Raw genomic sequence first — 19,976 nt, forward strand, 5'->3', positions numbered from 1 at the left:
GAGAGTGCTGCAGGTTTTACACGAGTTACTTCCTACCCTGTTTCTTTAAATATTCATGGGATTTTGCTCAAGATTTGGGCCAAGTACAAGAAGTAAGTTATGCTGGTGGTGAGAGATGCAGTGTTGAGAGTCTTGGTGTGGGGGAAGGAGGAAGGGGGAAAGAGAAAAGGTGATGCAGAGATGAAAAGGAGAGCGCTGGGGGAAAGTGGAGAGAAGCAGAGACAAGTGAGCACTGAACAAACTGCTGAGGTCTATGGGAGGATCAAACACAAACAGGAGGATTGCAGCAAAAAGAGGGACAGGAAAAGAGCCCAAGAATTAAATTGTGTGAGTAAGATAGGGTGGAGTGCACATGTGATGTTAAGTTAAATGGGTGTGATTGATGGGTGCCAGCATTAATTATTTAATTTATACCTTTCCTGGCAACCATGAGGTAAATCCACGTCTCTTGCGTGGGGCACACCTGATAATAAGGAAAAACAGGCTGAGTGGCACCTGGGGAGGAGAAATGCTGTGAAAAAGCATTTGCCCACCTTCTGAAGGGACAGGAGAAAGGGCAGAGGACAAGGCTGAGCAGGTGGTGCTGGGGGAGAGATCTGACAGACCACTTTTGTTTACTTCAAGTGTGGAGGAGCACTGGTGACTCTCCCTTGGTCCACTCTCACAGAGAAAGAATTGTCTTGGCAAATAATTGGGAGCGTGTGGAGTGAAGAGTAAGGGAAATTAATAATGGAGATAAAGGAACAGAATGCATCCAAAAGCACAATGGGAATGGGATCTGGGGGCAGTTGGGACACAGAAGGTGAAAAGTCTTTAAAAAGTATGTGCAACAACCTATAACTGCTGTGTTCTCTACTGTATCTTTCGTAAATGCTGTTAAATTTCTGTTGTATTTTTTCTTAAAGGGAAGGAGTCTACTAAGATGAAGGCACGAGAAAATTTGACTACAATAGAAAGAATGGAATTTGGAAGCTGAAATAAGATGTGTTTGGATGAGACAGCTGAATGTGGATGCAGTCTTTGTTCTTTTTTCTTCCCTGAATACAGCAGGGAAAATGAAGTGCTGCTGTGATTAAATAACACTGCATCAGGGTGAGCCATTAGAATCCATTAGCTTGTTTGTATAAAGGCTCAAGCCTTTGTTCAAAATCCATTTGGGAGGAGAAAATATAGGATAAGGAAGGTAAATGAGCTATAATTAATGCACAAATTATAAGGTTTATCTTCCAGAGGATGGAGTCCCTGTTTTCTGCCAGTTGTTCCTTGGCCTGACTGCATTTTACACTTGCATCCCTACCTCCCCTCCCCAGTTTTATGTAGGCTTGACTGAAATGTAGCACTTGACAAGGCTGGTGATAAGAGAATTCCTGGCAGTCCTTTTCTGCTTTTCAATGTTGGGAGCACAGAAAGCCAAACTTCAAAAAGGGTTTTGGCTGGAAAGTACAAGAAAGAGGCCTATTAGGATTCACTGGAAGGTTTGCATTGGGTATGCAAGTCAGCGGGACCCTCATGCAGGTGCTGCTGAATCTGGGGCTTTGTGATGCAGCAGTGAGCAATCCAGCTCTTATCTGGTGCTGCAGTCCTGGTCCAGCCCACAGTCAGCATTCACCCCCTGAAATTTGGCCTCCTTTCCTTCTGCCTTACTGCACCTCATATGTGTCAGATTTCCTCTTAGTTAAGAGTTGGTCTCCTGGAGGGCACCAATCCAAATGAGTTCATGTCTGCACTGAACTATTTCCTTCTCAGAACAGTCATGAAACAACTTAGCAAGCAAATAGGGCAGGGAGAGCTGCTTAATGGATCCCTTTAATCGACAGAAATCTAGTTCTTAATGGAGCAATGTCTGTCAATCAGACCAAGTACAAAACACTCATCAAATTCTCTCCTTTCTCTTCCTCTTAACTTTTTAAAGCTGTTGCCTCCTTCCTTGCTGAATGAAGGTGAGAACAGGAGTGGGAGTGAGAATGAAAGTAAACTGCAGTTCTGGAAGCAAATTTTCAAAATGTCAGGAGTGATGAAATACTGAGCAGGTCAGTTTTTCTGTTGTTGTGCTCAGACCAGGTATTGGATTGCTAATCACAATTTATATTTGTATTGGCTCAGCCTGCTCTAAGTAGTGTTTAAACAGCTCTGGCTGGATTCTGCTGAGGGGTGGCTGAGCAGCACCTTGTGGGCTTTGCACGCCAGCCTTTTCAAAAGATAAGGAGTCCATTTCCATTTGTCAATGAAAACATTTGTACCCTGTCTAATAACACCTGACTGAACCAGGTGAGCTGGGCTTATGTTGGTTTTGGGGTGTCAGTCATCACTTCAGGCTCTGTTCACATCTGTGGAGGTATGGAACAAATCTCTGTGACCTCAATTTTTGCTCAGTTTTCTGTGTTTTCATGTTACTGCCTTTATATATATTTTTAAGTTGCCTTCAAGCCTAAAGACTTGAGACATGAGTTATGTGCTTCAGATGAATGCATACTGAGTTTTCTGTCAGAAATGCTTCGAGATAAACTTGACAATTTCAAATTCTGTAACTCAGAGAATTCCAATCAGTCTCCTAATTTCTAGGCTCCTTGATTTACCTCTGTGTGTTCAACCTGTGTCATTTCCAGTGTTTCCTGCTAAGCTCTCCATCTAAATGAATCCATCTTTCCTGCCTTGTCATATGTTTTTGTTCCCTCTGTCCCCTCATCTCTCTCATCTCTTGGTGGACACTGTACTTGGCTCTCCAGTAGACATCAAGGTTTTCTGAGAAAGTTACAAAAAATTTACAAAATCACTTCTATCAGAGCCTGATTTCAGACTGTTTCAAACAGGGGAGTAAATGGAGGAAAAATGCTGAGCTGCCAAACAAGCTGTAAACTTTGTCATTTTGGAGTTGGCTTTTCTACTGCCACTGCTATTGTAATTTTTTTAAACAAAACTGCTCTGGGTAGAATTGGAGAGAGTTTCTGCAGGGATTAGAAATAATCCCCAGACATTCCCTGTTAGATTTTTAAGACCATGCCTGCAGCTTAGTATTTGCTGTGACTGTATTTTTGTGTCCTTTTCCCCTCTTCCTCCATCCCTCTGGATAAATTTTGGCTGAATTCTGTAAAGATGATTCATTTGTGTTTCCTCATTTGTCTTAAATGTGTCATGTTTTTCCTCACCACTCCTGTCACTGATACTCCCCCTCTTCCAGAAAAGCCAATGTCTTATGACAGCCCAAATTTTGCCTTTTTTTTGGGGACATCACATCCACACTGCTGGTAGGTCATCCAGAATGCCTATGTGTGATGAGTATTTGAAAGTCCTGCTGAAAGGAAGTCACAAGTTTTAAGAACACAGACCTTTTATTTGTACAACAAATTTGAATTGTGACTTCAGAAAACATCATCCTTCAAGCCACTTCTTCTCTGTCTTCTTACCTGTAGGATCATTCTGCTTCTTAATATTCTGTGCTCTTGCTTTTCCTGCTATCCTGCACCATTAGACTGTGATAGGGCTGGAAATAGTGGTGTGGTTTATGCTCAGTCTATAGAACTGCTTGGCTAAGTGGGGAGGCTCTCACCTGTCTTTAGCAGATCAGACCTGAAAGCTCACCTGTGTGCCTGCTATTAGAGCAACATTTTACTGAGCTTTGAATTATTCTTCAGCAATATTGAAGAAAACAGAAGCATGTTTATGTCCCTAGAGACCCCTTGTGCTTTTCTTTTCCAAAATCTGCATAACAGTTTGCATTTCTTATCATCCCATATTCAAACATATACAAATTCTTTTTGAGAAACAAATGGGGGGGAGGAGCAGTGGATGGGAAGAAATCCCCACTACAGATGTTACAAAATCTTGCCAGGGTAGGAAACACTAGGCTGAGATGAACTAAAAAAAGAACCCTCACTTTGGTGGATATCTTATTTAGTCACAGTGGGAAGCGGGAGAAATTTTTTAAAGATAAAAACCCCAAGGAAATAGTCTCATTTTCCTTTCCTTTCAATCTTTCTAGTATGTAAGAAAACAGACTTCTGCTTTAGATTTAGGTTTGGCTGCTGCCCAAGAGACCTAAAAGTTTCATCATCTTGTTACTTCTTGTCCACTTTGTTTATGAGAACATAAATGCCAGAGAGGCCAAGTGAATTGTTTTTCTTAGGCCTGTCCTGCATGACTTGGATCCAGTGCCAGCAGCAATGATGCTTAGCAGAAGATAATGGTGAGTATCCCCATCAGGAAAGCTGAAAGCTTTGTGTTTCAGCTTTGTGATACCTGGAAACTGGATGACTTTCAAGAGAGGTGAGCTTTGTTTGTGCCCTTCAGTTTTCAGAGAGGCTCCTTGTTGGAACTAGTCTGGGAATTTGTTCTTAGAGCTGTCATCTCTTCTCCATAAAAATACAATCTGGATTGTTCTACTGTATGCTCAAGGAAGAGCTGGACCTCCCCAGGGCTCCATTGGCTCTCCAGCCCCTCAGAGAAAGAACAAACACTTCTGGTAGCTCCTGAGAGCCTTTAATCTTTAGAAGCTGCTTCTAGACCTCAGTGGTTGGTGACAAGCAGCAAAATTATCTTCCAGGAATTTCTCTTTTTTTTTTTTTTTAACCTTCACTGGCAAAGAGCTCTACAACAAATAAATCCTGTGCTGTATGAACACCCAGCATCCAGTCATCCAGTGCTCCAAGAATGAAAAGATTGTCAGAAAGCTGCCTTCTCCCTAGATGCAGTTTAAGTGAACACTGGGAATATTTTCCATGTCTTTTTGGACTGAACCATCCCCAGGGGGTGTTGCTGGTACGGCCATCAGTGATACAACTTAAACCTGATGCCCTGGTGACCTTTTAGTAACAAAGAATGTCAGGAAAAATTGAAGGTTTATAGGTAGTCAGTGGTTATCTATGCAGTGAACAGGGTTTTTCTTTATGAAGTGTATCTTCATGTCAGCAGTTCTTATTCAATGCTGATTATCCATTTATTCTTCTTCAGCTTTCTAATTTTTAATTCCTGTGCTTTCTTCCTCACAGGAAAGCATGATGAACCATTTTAGCTATAAGTGGAATAATATTAAATGTGAAAAAATTGGGTTCAGAGCCATCAGAAAGTGAATGCCACAGTAGGGGCATTATGGAGGGGTTGTCTTTGGACCTCTAATTTAAGCATCTCAAAACTTTTCAAGAATATTCATTTTTTGATTTAAGTTTGGAACTGACATCCTTCAATTTGCTACACTGAAATAGCATTTGCTTATGCCATAATTTGTTATATTTCCCAGCTCTCCTCTGAGGCTGAGCCATCCTGTGTGATGGAGTTGCAGCTGCCTGCTGGAGAGTGAAGTGAAATATGTGCCTGTGTCTTGGGAGGAGGGACTGGCACAGACACAATGCACTGAATCTCAGATGATGATGCCTGGTCCCTTATTCCACTTCCCAGGCAGTTCCAGCACGTGTGAGGGTCCTTTTGTGCTTGCTTGTGCTTTTTCCACACTCCAAGTGTGCTTTAGGGGAGAACATGGACCTCCTGCTCTGTGTGGGTGGTTAAGAGTGTGACATCCTTTCCCAGATTTATTTTTGCTTGTTTCCAGCTGGTTCATACTGGATTTTCCCTCTTTGAGGATGTTTGTTGCATGTAGCTGGTGTTTAATGCTGGAGAGACCTGACTCATTCTATCAGGGTAATTGATACTGACCTAATTACATAGATGAGTTTTGCACTGGAATTTTTAATGGCACTTAATAATTACAAGAGTCCTTCATTCCCTGTGTCTGATTCAGTCCTTTGCCTCGTGTGGTTTCAAAGAGCAAGGGCATTGGATGGAATTATTTCCCTCTTTATTTTGTGTTGGGTAACTTTCCGAGCCTCCTGCCTGGGGAAGCAAGGGGAGCTGCTGCTGTTTAACCTCTCCATGGAGAAAGCTGTGCTTGAATCCAGTGGCACTCTGTTGTCCCTCATCCAAACAGGATATGGATGAACTCTGATCTCTGTAGGAGATTGCCAAGGTCAGATGAGGATAGGGAGACTCTCAGCACAGCTCTGCCCAGGAAACCCTTAAGCCACATTTGCTGAATGGGAACCCTCCTAGACAAGATCCATCTTGTTCCATCCTGTGGATGGTGCCTGTCTGGAGAGGAGGCTCCTACACAATCCAGGAGAGTCACTCCACACCTTCCTAACTGGTGAATGTGCAGGGCTGTGTCCCAGAGCACTGCAGCAAGGAGAAGCCCAGGTGCTAATCATCTCTCCCAGTTTCCAGCCCCAGCAGCTGTGCCCTTCCCCAGCACTCCAGCCAGGCAGGAATGCTGCCAAGCCCAACCTCACGTGGAGCAGCTGAAGTGGTAAATGATGCCCTTCACCTGCCTGTATCTGGTGCACCGAAATATTTTAGAGGCTTTTTTCCCTCTTCTGTCTGCATCTTGTCCGTGATTTCAAGTGAAGCACAGTGGTTTTGAAAAGGCCATGGATAGTTTATTTCCAGATGTGTGTTTACACCTTGCATATCTCTGGGGGCTAAACAGATGCCCGTGTGGGTGTAGTTCTGTGAGAGTGAGCAGATAAACATGGTGCTGCAGAGGTGATGTTATTGTTTCTATCCCCAGAAGGGAGATCTGTGAAAGGAAAGGGCACAAACTGCAGAAGAAAACAACCAGCCTTTCATTTAGTCTCCTGGCATCTGCTTGAATAAACTGGTGCTGCTTTAACATTACATTCAGCATCCCTCCCACCTACTTTTTAAATTCCTCTCAAGTTTCTTTTATTTTGATCTATTCTGAATATCCCAGGGTCTGGAATTTGTCTTTTATAATGATATATGACTCGGCATGATGCCAGCCTCAGCTCCAGGGAATCTTTGTTCATGCTGAGATCTGAAAATCTTTATAAACATACACTTGGAGGAAAAATAGTTTGGTATTCAAGAAGCAGGATAAAGAGTTAGAAGAGCTCCAAGTGCTCTTAGCAGCTGTGTCATATCTTACTGGGCTGACATAGAGTAAATCCACAGCCCATCCATTTTTTCAATATGCACACAGTTTGGGTTTCCTCATCCCTAAAGGACGGAGGGGAACTGCAAAAGGTGCAGAAGGAGACCACAGGGACCCACATATAGCAGCTTCAGTCTGTGTGAGGTGTGAGTCTTGGATTTGGGAAGGAATGTCTGAGGAAAGGCCTGAGAGGGGGCTACAGAATCAAGAATAGCCTGGAAAAGCAAATGAGGGTCTTCAACAGGAGTGGGCCAGAAGCACAGGAAAAACTTATGGGCTCTTTTACACACAGGCACTGGATTTTCCTGATACCAAACTAAACCTCCCCTGACTCCGCTTCATACCTTTTCCCCAAGTCCTGTTGATAAATAACATAGAGAAATTTTCAGTTCCTGTGACATTGCTGGACAGAGCCTAAAGACTAACTAGCAAAAAAGATGAAAGAATGTAAAGGCATGCACTCAGGATAATAAATGTACCTGGAAATGTATATGTGCAGAAACAGATAATGAGGTCTGTAGTGGGTTTCTGGCAAGTTATGTAACAAGAAGCAACAGTGCATGCCCAAAGAAAAAGCTGAAGGAAAGGTCACCTGTAATATTGAAGGATTCAGTGAGTGCAACTACCAGAGACACCTTTAAATGACTCTCCAGGACCATAAAAGGGCTTCCAGTAGGAGATTGATGCATGCAAATTAGTTCTAGGAAAAGTGATGTTTATGTATTAGCTAGGAGGCACATTGTAATGAATATGTATGATTATAATGAAGTAAAAACCCTGCTGCAAAGTCTCACTGCACACCTCAGATGGAAGGAGATCTTCTCCTATGTGTTCCATGCTGTTAAAGAATGCCAGCTTTGTAATGCTTCAAGTTGTGTTGGAAAGTTTATTTTCTGGCCGATTATGGGATCACTGGCCTGGGGAGTGCTGCCCCCAGGGAGGATCCACTGAGGTCTCCCCTCAGTCTCCTCTTGTCCAGCCTGATCAGACCAAGTGAACTCAGCTGCTCCTCACACAGCTTCTCCTCCAGACCCTTCACCACCCTGGCATCCTCCAGCAGAGTCCAACAGACCTCCCCAGCTTGCACTCCCTTCATGTCACGGACAGGTTTTCATTTGGATCAGTGAGGAAGGTTAAGCTGGGCTCCTCTGTGGTCATTCAGCACAAACCCAGCTGGGGATGAGCCACCAGCAAGAGCCTGGGGAGGCCAGCAAGGGCCTGGCAGAGAAACCAGCCTGGGAAGGTTGGGATTGGAGAGGTTTGAGTGATATAAAGTCTGTCTTTTGCTAGAGGGTTTTACAGAGTGGCTGGAAGCAAGGGAGGGCATTGAAAGCTGTTTGAGGTACCTTGGCTTCTCTGTGCTGAGGTTTTTTTGACTGTTCCTAAACCCTCCCCTTCTAACCAATGGTGCTGGCATGTCAGTAGAGCTTAAGATTTGAGACTGCAACTCTTCTATATAAAATTCCTGTCTTCTGATTTTACTCTATTAGGCCAAAATGCTGCATAGACAATCCTATTTACAGGCATGAGGCAGCTGCTTTTCATTAGGATCATTTGCCATAAGCCCAGCTGCCAAATTATTTCTGCATTTAAAGGATGACTGTCTCAGCCCCTGTGCTCCATGGCCAGCAGGCTGCCAGGTGGCAGCAGGTCAACCATTTCCATCCAAATCAGGGCTGGAGACCTCAAAGCCTTGTACAAATCAGCCCAGCTGGGCACAAATGCCCCAACCAGGAGAGTTTTTGATGGGGGCTGGTGGCTGAGAGCCACCAGGCAGCCTCACCAGGGGATATTAAGGTCCTGTTCCACTGCAAGCAGATCTATTTGTTGAAAATCCCTATCAGTGTGTTGCTGGATGAGCTGGGCCCTGCAGAATTATCTATGGCATGAGATCCTCCCTGGCTCAGCATGGGTCGCACTCCCCTGGGGTGACCAAGTTAATATTTTACAAATCCCCTTTCCAAGCACACCTCTTACTACCTTTTTAAAAATTTGATGTTACTTTTCAGAGCCATTAAAGGTTGCAATGCTTGCTCAGTCTATTTTTTTTTTTTTTAACCAACAATTATTCTGGCTTGCTCCAGGTGGGATTTTTCTTTCTGGCTGGTGAGTTGCTGTGGCTGCTGGCAGTTGTTCAGCTGATGCAATCTGTTGCTCAGCTGGTTATTGTTCCTTCCCAGCCCAGCCAGCCAGGACAGAGGGGAAGTGTCACACACCCGACACGGGCCAGCTTTTTGGCCTGACTGCTGTTTTTAACATCTGGATTCCTTCATGTGGAGTCATTAACAGAAGTAAAAGAGAGTTCAAGCTGAAGGGGGAGGAAGTTCCCCTTCGATAGCTCAATGTTAGGGAATATTCACATTTGTGGCACAGTCACTGGAACGCCCTGCTGGGGGAATTGGATGTGCTTCTGATTCTCTCTCCAAGAGCTGATGCTGAGGGTGATGGCAGCTGCCAGCATGGGCCCAGTCATCCTCCCTGCAGGCACGCACGGAGCAGCTGGGATTTAGACCTTTCAGGCTGAGCTCATGTCTGCCTTGAAATCAGGCAGGGCTTCGCCACTGGCTTTGTTGTACAGCCCCAGTACATGCAAATGTTTCTGAGCACCCATTCCCCACGGGGTTTTCATCAAAATACCTGACTTTTGCCAGAAGCTGGAGGCACCACAGCTCATGTCCGGGTGATTTTGAAGGGTGTGCTGCCAGGCACAATCTTTGGGAGTCATTTGCTCCCTGCACAGAGCAGGAAGAAGAATCCATCTCTTTTATTGCCTTTGGTCCCCCAGCGGCTTTGCGGCATGGGCTTACAGAGCAGCGCCTCCTGCAGCCTTTCAGAGCTGGGATTTGTCCTCATTTTTATGATTTCTTGGATTTTCAACATTTGCCTTCACTTCTGCTCTGTGTGAGAGTCTTTAGCAAGAGCAGGAAGTGGAAGCTATCGTCATGCTCCAGAACCACACGTAATTAACAGCACTGGAGGAAAAACTGGTGCCGTTCTCACTTTGAACTTCTACTGTTTCTTAAACCACTTCCTGGCTGCAGTATCATCTTGAAAGCACCAGTTTCTTTGGTTTTGATTCCCCCCCCCCCCCACCCTTTTCACACTCCAGCAATCCCTGCTGCCTTCCTCCAGCACATTCCAGTTTGGTGGGTGCCCAGTGAAGCCATCAGCAGCATGTTGGAATTGAAACCTTTTCCCAGGCAGGGTGTTGCAAGGGCTACAGTACAGGCAGGCTCCTGGAGCATGTGGTGAGTCTCCTCACTGTGGGAAGCCAAAGGAGAGGGGAGGGGGGGTTTATCAGCCCAAATAAGGCAAATTTGAGTGCCCCTGCTCTGGCTCAGTGACTCTGCCTGCCTGCACATGGAGCAGTGAGCATCCCCGGCAGAACTTACCAGCAGCAGCCTCCAGTCACAGCCTCCAGCTTGGGCACACACCTGGCCAAGGTTTGGGATCCCAAACAAATCCCAGCAATGGGATCTCACACCCACCTCCCCGGAGAGCCCCTGCTGAGGGGAGGAGGGTGGTGTTACCTCAGGGAGCTTGTCTGACCCAGGGCTGTGCGGGTCCATCCAGGGCCTTTGGAAAATCCCTCCTCTAGGGCCTCTTGGCACGTTTGCCGTGACACCAGGCAGGTTCCCAGCCCCACTGGAGCTGTGCTGGGTCACTCTCAGTCCCTTTGCAGACCCAGCCACGCTGGCCTGGAACAGGGACAGCCCGAGGCAAAGAGCAGCTTGCACTGCTGTCCTGTGTCAGCATCAGGGCAGGATCCGTGCCACCCCTTGGCACCCCATTCCTGAGCAGGCAGGGAGTAAATCCCATCAGTCTGGCCACAGCCTTTGTGACATTTATTTTTAATTAGGATTCCCCTCCCTCTCCCCCAGCTGTGCAATAATGAACCAGCACGGAGAGGAACTGCGAAGTGTCGTGGCCGCCTCCCACGCAGGAAAGCGGCGGTGGCGGGCGGGGTGGCCCCGGTGACAAACCGCGTTCCTCAGCCCCAGGCATCGCAGTCATCCCGAAAGTGTGGGGCGGTGCTGGCCCGTCCCTTGTCCCTCTCCTGTGCATGGGCCACCACCCTCCCTAGGCCAGGACAGGCTGCCTTGGGGCAGGAGGTGCAATAGGACGATATTTTTTTGCCGGGCTGGGAAAGTCCCTAAGGTGGCACGGGGTTTTTCCACGGCGGTGCCAGCACAGAGACACAGGGCGATGTCCCCCTTGCCCCGAGGCGGTGGGAGCCAGCATAGCAGCGAGCCGCGTGGGAAATGCTGGGTTTTGTTGCCTATGAAATGTGGTCGTCACAAAGGGAATGGTCGGACTGTTAGAATGGGTTAGGCTTTTTGGTTTTGTTTTGGTTTTGGTTGCTTTGCGAGGGGAAACAGCTGAGTGCAGATGTGCACCAGAGAGGATGGACCCACCTGAGCAGGGTGAGCTGCCTGGGCAGGAGGGCGGCCCCTTCGGATGGGGATTGGGATGGAAAATTCCTCCGGCACCACGGCCGTCACCCCGGGCCACCCTGAGCAGGTCCCCGGTGCTGCCGATGGAGCCGAAAGCAGCAATTAGCAGCAGAATAACAAGCCCGGCTGCCTCCCCGGGGGCTCGTTGCTCCCCAGAGGTTCAATCAGCCCTCGCTCGCATAGAGGAGGGAGGATAACGCCACTCTCCCCCGGCTGCATCACTCTCATTTCCAGTCCTTACCAGCAGAGCAGCACTGCAGGATCACGGCAAAAGTAGAAGATGCTGGAGCTCCGTGCGGTGCCCGCTGGTTCGGAGGTGATTTTCCACCGCGGCTGCTGGGAAACACAGCCCCGTGGGGGTTTTGTGCCCAGCCAGTGTGGGGGTGAAGATGTGAGTCACGATCCCACAGCCTGTAAAACTGCTTTGGTCTCCCCGTTTCGGCCAGCCATTATTGATTATTTTTAGCTGTAAAAGGGGGCAGGGAGGAATGAGCTGGGACAACAGAGGATTTGTTAGTTTTGCAGCTGACTGTTGAGAGATTAACAGGCAAACCCCAAGCACTTCGGTATTGTGTGCTCTTTATTATTAATATAAATCACTTTTGCAGTGCTTTGCAGGACACAAAGCTGCCTGCTGCCTGGCTTTCCTCCCACCAGCAGCAGGGTGTGAGGGCCAGAGGCTGGGGCATCCCTGCTGCAGGGTTTGTGTTCTGGATTTTCCTCCTGCTGCAGAAAGTGGTGGATGTTCCAGGAATGGGATGAGCCTGCCCGTGCCCGACTGAATGCCAGCCCTCCCACATCCTCTGGAGTGGGTCCTGCCAAGCCAGCCCTGGCTTTGGAATCTCCTGGTGTTGAAGAGATGGCCATCAGCCCTCTTGCCTGCCACTGTCCCTCTGGTCTGGGGCAGAAGGGCCATGTCTGCCCCTGCCAGGACAGAGCAGAGGGCCTGACTCCCTGCCTGGGGTGACGGCTGCTCTGTCCCTCTCATCATGAGCCACCTCACCAAACCCATCTCACTGAGTTCCATCTTCTTTTTTGGGTGCAAGCAGCTTTTCCTGGTCACTCTGAGTGGCTGCTCTGAGTCCTTATGTTGAAGGACCAATAAAAGTCACCCTGCAAGGAAAAAAAGAAAAAGAAGAGGATGTTTTTCTTGCCTTGCTATTGAGCCAAAGTGGCAAAGAAAGTTGTCAGGGAGATGCTCTGTCTGGCAGCAGGATGCACCTGATGAACTTTGCTCTGTGGGATAATCCCATTAAGAAAAGAATTCCTGTCAACATCTAAGGATGCCCTCATGGGCTAAACAAGATATTACTGCTTGGGTGTTGAACTTGGACTTCTTGGTGAGGTTTATTTTATTTTGTTTGAGAAATACTAGTTTTCAGATAGATTTCTCCCATGTGCAGTAGGAGCTGACTGTGAGTGTTGCTGCAATCAGTTTTGCTTCTCTGAGGAGCAGGAGCATCCTTCAAGGTGAAGTGGGAGGTCAGAAGTGGGTCAGGACCAGCAGCTCTTGTTTGTGGATGTACCAGTGGGTCTAACTTCTCTCTCTGAGGTTAAATAATAGCGCCTGAGGACAACCAGGTCAGGGAAGAAACAGGTGCCTTGAAAGCCTAGAGAAAAATCACTACTAATCTTTTTACAAATCTTGCACAGTATAGTCTGTGCTATTAGTCTATAACAATCCCACAAAACACAGAGTTTAAGCTACATATCAGTTATATTGAGTACTAGAGTGCATCATCAACACAGCAAAACACTCACCATGCTAAAGCTGAGCGTGATGGCGTCACCCATGTAAAACATCCCTGAGCACAGTCCCCAGGATTATCCGCTGAATCAAGGGTGATCAAGGAAAGCCAGCTCCCTGTTTAAGGAAAACCTCAGCTCTGGAGAAATCTCTTGCCTTTAATTGTATTTGAGAGTGAAATTGCACTTGGGACCCAACAGATCTAAAATCAATCTGGCTGAGTAGCGACACAAAGAAATGGGACTTAAACTGATGCATATCTCTGGTCACTGAATACAGGGATCTTGTTCTACATAATGTACATATAAATAATAGAGCAGCCCCTGCAAGCAGAGCCCTCCCAGCTCACTCTGGAGGGTTGGAGATGAGCACCCTGCATCTGTCCCTGGAATTCCACTGGACACATTGCTAAGCTCTAAAGAACACAGCTTTTGAAACCTATTTAAAAAATCAACAGTGATGTTACCATTTTCCCTAAAAAATAATCTCCTCTTTGATAAAAAAATGTTTGTTTTGCAAACGGCTTTTAGCTGTCACCCTTTGTTTTGGACCCTAGTTATTTCTATTTAGTGAGGTGATGAGTGAAATCTTTATTTCACATCCTACTTTAGCTCTTCCCACTTGCTTTTGGCGCATGAGAGAGTTACGAATGTTAGCCCAGTGTGATTTTCACTTTCTCTTTATTCAGCCATGCAATCACTAGAGGGAGGCAGATGGTAAATTTATCTATCCTAAGCTCTCAGACAATCTGTGGTGCTTTATAAATGACAGCAGAACAGTTCTAATAAGGAGCTCCTGGTATATCATGCTGCCTAGGGGGGAGATTTGAACACTTGCTGAAATCAGCTAAATTTTGTTGACTGTCCATGCTGGCAGGCCCCTCAGCAGCTGTGGAGCTGCTTGGCTCCTGAAGGTCATGCTGGGTCCCTCAGCTCATCCTGGGGTGATTCAACCCCTTCCTGAGAAACCAGGGGTGCAGGAGCTGGTAGAAAGGCTGTGACATTCCATTTGGGGATTTTGGCCCCATGGTGCAGAATTTGTGCAACTTGGCCCAGGCCAGTGTGGACGTACCTACGAGATCCCCAAGAGATGCTCCCGGGCCAGGTGACCCCAATATAAGTAAGAATCAGCAACTGCTGAACATGAAGATTTAGTCAAAAGGGCCAAACATCCTAATGGGTATTTTAAATTTTCTATGGAGATTGGCTGAAAATAAAGATTTGCTACCAAACAAACAAACCACATTAAGATTCCTCATTCAAATTCTTACATAACAGCACAAAAAAAAATAAACTTGGCCTTAGCATTGATTTCACCATCTCTACCACCTGTTAAGCTTAATCTAAGCAAATGGTCCTCTTCGCCTCATGAACCAGAAGATCCCTTAAGGACCTCCCTGCTTTGCAGCAGGGTTCCCTTCCAGGGTTTACATCCTGGTAGCACAACAGTGTTCAGTGCTCAGGAGGGCAGACCTCACCTACTGGAATTTACACCACCTGGACACACATGAGTCTATGGCCTGTGGATAGTGTCTACTTAAACTTTATTAAAGCCTTTGATTCCATTTCCCAGAGCATTCCCCTGAAGGAACTGGCTGCTCCTGGTATGGACAGGTATACTCTTTGCCAGGTAAAATCTACATGGCTGGGCCCAAAAGAGGGGTGGAGTCACTGTGGAATATCCTGATTTACAAGGATCATCAAAGTCCGTCTCCTGGCCCTCCACAGAGCAGCCCCAAGAATTCCACCAAGTGCCTGTGAGTGTTGTCCAAACACATCTTGAACTGCATCAGCTCGGTGCTGAGACCACAGCCCTGGAGAGCCTGTTCCAGCACCCAACCACCCCCTGGGTAAAGAACCTCTTCCTGATATCCAGCCTAAACCTCCCCTAACACAGCTTCAGGCCATTCCCTCAGGTCCTGTCACCAGAAAGGAGAGATCAGTGCCTGCCCCTCCTCTTCCCCTCATGAAGATGTTGAATACCCCGCTGAGGTTTTCCCTCAGTCTCCTCCAGGCTGAACAGACCAAGTGACCTCACCCACTCCTCACACAGCTTCCCCTCCAGACCCTTCACCTTCCTGTGGCCTCCCTTGGGCACTCTCTAACAGCTTTATATCTGTTTTGTATCATGGCACCCAGAGCTGCCCCAGCACTCGAGGTGGGGCTGCCCCAGAGCAGAGCAGAGCAGAGCAGGACAATCTTTGCTTTATGGCCCCGTTTGTGAGGTGACCATCCTCATCCTGTACCAGGCTGATGTTATTTCTGCACTGGTTTTTGATATTAATGTATTTTTAAAGCCCTGTTTTTATGGTCTCCCACAGCTCTGGGCAGCTTCAGCTCCAGCTGAGCTTTGGCCACATGAATTTTCTCTCTGCAGTGGTGAACAGCACCTCTGTATTCCTCCCTTGTCACCTGAGCTTGCTTCCACTGGGCATACACCTTCCTTTTGTTGCCATACTTCCAGAAGAAGATCCCTGCTCAGCCAAGCCAGCTTTTTATCTTGTCTGCTTGACTTCTGACATTTGGAAAATGCCTCTTCCTGTGCCCTTAGGAGGTGATATGCTTAAAAAGTGGCCAGCACTGATGGACACCAGCACCTGTAAAACCATTTTCCCAGGGAACCTTACCCTCTGCTTCCCTGAGCAGCCTGAAGTCATGTCCTGGGTTGAAGTTTTGCTGGCACTTTTCCTCCCTGTCAACAGAGATTTTTAAACCCCATGGTTTTGTGATCACTGTGGCCAAGACAGCCACCAATGCCCCTTTCACTCATGAGACCCTCTCTGTGAGAAAGAGCAAATCAAGGAGGGCATCTCAGTCAGCTCTCATAGTACCTGTACCATCATCCAGGAGTTTTAGGAATTTTCTGAAGCTGTTTGTGCCAGCTGTGCAGTGTTCCCAGCCAACATCTGGCAAGCTGAAGTCCCCCATAAGGACAAAGGCTCCATACCAGGAGGGATTTCAGTCCTGTAGATGTGGGGCCCAGGGGCATGACTCTGTTGGGCCAGAGTGTTTGGTTAATGGTTGGACTCCATCCTCCCAGAGTGATTTTCCAAGATTCTCTATCTGTGGTAAGTGGGAAAGGGGTTTTGCAGGTCTGGCCACACCTGGACAGCAGGAGGGGGCTTGGGGTCACTTTGAACATGTGTAGGTATGGAGAGATGGCTGTGGAGGAAAAGGTTTGTCCTGCTGCAAGAGTTACAGGCTCTCACTGGCCTTTTGGTCATTGGGACCGCAATGGGGAGCATGGAAAAGTTTAAAAATTGTGAGCTGGGAAGCAGTTGCTTGCTCCAATACAACTGAAAACCCAGGCAGCTGGGACAGTCTGATGAACTGCTTGATTTGACCCCCAAAAACCCCTTTGGGGTGTTTGTCCCTGGACAAACATCATCCTATCAGGCTACAATGAGCAGGAAGGGAAGAAAAAAAAAAAAAGTTTTTTTATTTTGCTAAATGACGATTGACATTTTAAAAGCAATATTGTCAAAGCTTCATGTCAAACAGCCTAATTGCCTAATCTGTGTGGCTCCTAATGACAAGTTAGACTCTTACAGCTGAAAGAATTTTAAGCATCTCATAATTTATACATCATCACCTGGGCTATTTGCTTTCCACCCTTCAGTAAATGTAGATAAGGAGGGAAATTCGAGGCAATTTCACCTGTTTCACTCAGTCCTGTCTCAGGATAGTGCAGCCCTGGGGGAAATCACAGCCTTCAGCTGAAGCTGGTTAAAATGTTGTGATGAAAACACTCACTTTTACATTAGGACTCTTTTCCCCCACTCTTTCTTTTGTTAGACAACAAACAACTTGGGCTCTGCTTCTGTGTCACACTGGGCTATGAGCACAACTTTAATTTCAGGTCAGAATATTATGTGTTATAAATGGAAAAGTGTTTTTACCCAAATACCCAGCACAGAAACAACACTTGGGCAGCAAACTGAAAAGCCAAGTCTGTCCCTAACAAGCTATAGCTGGCCTCATTTCATTGATTAGCTAATTGCTATTAGCTAATTGCTGGCACTGGTGAAGCAGGCAGGGCCCTATATGAGTGGGTGGGCTGCCAGGCCAGTTGTGGGGATGTGGTTTGGGGAGGGTCTGGGAAGAGTGGTGACCCCACGTTTGCTCTGCCTGAGCGATTATTCTGGGGAGGGACGGGGAGGCTTTTTGTACATTTTGTTGGTTTTTTGTTTGTTTGGGGTTCTTTTTTGGTCTTGTTTAATGTTGTGCCCCTGGTAAAACCTTGCCATGAGGCCTTTGTCCTCCCCATTTATTCTGGCCCTGCTCTTGATGCCCTGGGTGCTGGGGCCAGCCCCTGCTGGGCAGGGTCCTGGGATGATGCTGGGGCCCTGCTGTGATGCTGCTGGTGCTGCTGCAGGGGTGAGTGAGGGGACCTGGGGACTTGACTCCCTGTAGGAAGCTCCTCTCTTGGGTGTGGTGGCCTGCCTGCTTGCAAATCCTTCTCCCTTCTGTATGGCCCTGAGGGATTAAAGCCTGCCTGGCTTTGCTTGTTGTGTTTTGGGGCTGGATTTTGTATTGGCTGTGATCCAACAGCACAAATCAGGCAGTGCTTCTGGATGTAGGGAGGGGAGAAGGTTTATAATCACATGGAATAAATTATGTGACCTTGGGAGTCAGTCCAGGTGCAGGCAAAACTCCAATCCACCAGGCTTGGTTTGGTTCTCCCTTGCCACTGGTGTTGGCATTTTTCTGAGTAGTGTTATAAACATTGGGAATTGGCATTTCAGCCTGCAATTGGACTTTTTCTTTTTTTTGTAGTCAAGGGGATCCTCTCAGGAATACTGGAGAGTGAAACCAGGTAAGAATTAGTTCTCAGATCAGGGTCTGTGGTGTTTTTTTTGGGTTTGGTGGTGGGTTTTCTTTTTGTTTGTTTGGTTTTTTTCCCCCTCTGGAATTTTTTGGGTACTTCAAGGCACCAATAAGTAGTGTGGAAAATCAGGAGTGACAATCTAGCTGTGGGGTGGTGTGGAGAGGGAGTGGAATGTGGTTGATCAGTACTGAGTGCTGGGGTTAGGAAAAATCTGTGCTGATGTGGGAGGTAGTCCGTGCCACTGTCCTGTGGCTGCCACAGAGCAGGTCCTGCAGGCAGGAGCAAAGCAGCAATTAAAACAAGTGGCCAAAGTTCAAGTGTGCTCCTGTAGGGCAAACCTGTCCTGAACTTGCCACTCTTCTGGCTTTGAGGAAAGTGGTTTTGGAAAACACTGCTTTTCCCTGCCTAAGGAAAGCTGCTTTCCACCTTGAGTGCTGTGGGGAGATACTAATGTTGGGGCTCTAATGGCTTCTGGCTTGGCTGAGCCCTCCAAACCCAAGAGATTGAAAATGCCTCCAGGAGAGCTTTGTCTCCCAGCTCTGCAGGTGTATAAACAACAAACCTGGCCCACAGGCTGAAACCAAACGTAGCAGGGCTCTCTTTGCTTTTGGAACTCTCCCAGCTGGGGCAGCTCCCTGAGCCTTCAGCCTTGCTCCCTAAACAGCCTGACCCTGTGGAGGAGAAGCTGCCTCCTGGGACAAGTGGCACCCACTGTGTGCCTGTCCTGGGACATCTGCATGGCCGTGGGGGGCTAAAAGCATGAGTGTGCCCTGCTCTGGGGCTGTAGCAGTGGGGGCTCTCCATGGAGCGGGAGGTGGTGGTGGCCAGGGCTTCTCCAGCTTTCCAAGGGTTTACTCCCATGTTTTCCCACTGATGGCTTTCTGTGCTGGTTGGCAAAGAGGAGCAGGAGGTGCCAAAATGGGGGGAAGAGGGATCCTGAAGATAATTTCTGGAGATAAAGATGGTAAATATTTATTTGGAAGTGGAAATGGGGGAAAACTTGATTGCTGCTTCTTGTCTTCCAGAGCTGGAATCTCCTTGGTTGTTGGCCTATGTGCCTATAAGAAGTTGCCACAGGGTGCTGAAGGACAAATATGGAGAGTTTTCTCCTCCAGCATTCCATGCTGATTTCCCTGTAAGCTTTTGGTGCAACTGGACAATCTGGGCAGGCTCCAGGAAGCACATCATAATTTATATCCAGGGATTCATCGCTAAGGATGCTTGCAACAAAAATGAGGACAAAATTCTGTTTGAAGGCGTCTCCTCCCTGGTGGAGAGCAGTGTTGTTTATGCCTGCTGGAAAAAGGAGATGCATGTTTTTGCCACTTTTGCTCAGGCTGTCCATGTTGTGCTGCTGAAGAGGTACTTGCCAAACCAGAGAGGTGCACAATTTAAAGGGAAGTACTACATCTTCCAAGAGCAGCAAGGTGCCTCTGCCTCCAGAGATGATGTGATTTCTGGAACTTCTGCTTCCAAACTGCTGAAGAAAGGTGGTGTTTTCCAGTCTGGCTGGGTTGAAAACCTTCCAGAGGCACTGGGCTTTGCAGCCACACGTGGCAGCAGCACCGTGCCAAGCAGCGAGCGGATGCAGGGAACAGGGATCACTCTGGGCACCACGGCTGTGGGAAGTCCTACAGAGCTTATCCCATGTGAACGTGCAAGGACACAGGCTCTGGAAACAAAAGCTCCTTGTGGGCTGGGCTCTGAGCTGCTGGAGGCTCCAGGCATAGGAGCACCTGAGGGAATAATCCCCACTGCAGCGCAGGACACCTGGAGGCAGAATCTCCCTGTGAGTGAGTACACTGCTGGGAGTTCTGCTCCTATGCACAACATGCTTTTGGAAACTCCTTTGCTTGGTGCCTTCCAGGGAGCAGACCCTTCTTGGCAGCCAGCAGGTGCAAGTCTGGAGAGCAGCCAGCCTGTCCTGAGCCCTACCCTGAGGCCAAAAGGTCTGGGCCATGTGCAGTTTACCATTAAACCAACAGGCACGGGTGACCTGGACTTGTCTGCA

This window comes from Lonchura striata, chromosome 3, assembly GCF_046129695.1.
Source record: "Lonchura striata isolate bLonStr1 chromosome 3, bLonStr1.mat, whole genome shotgun sequence".
Lineage (NCBI taxonomy): Eukaryota > Metazoa > Chordata > Aves > Passeriformes > Estrildidae > Lonchura > Lonchura striata.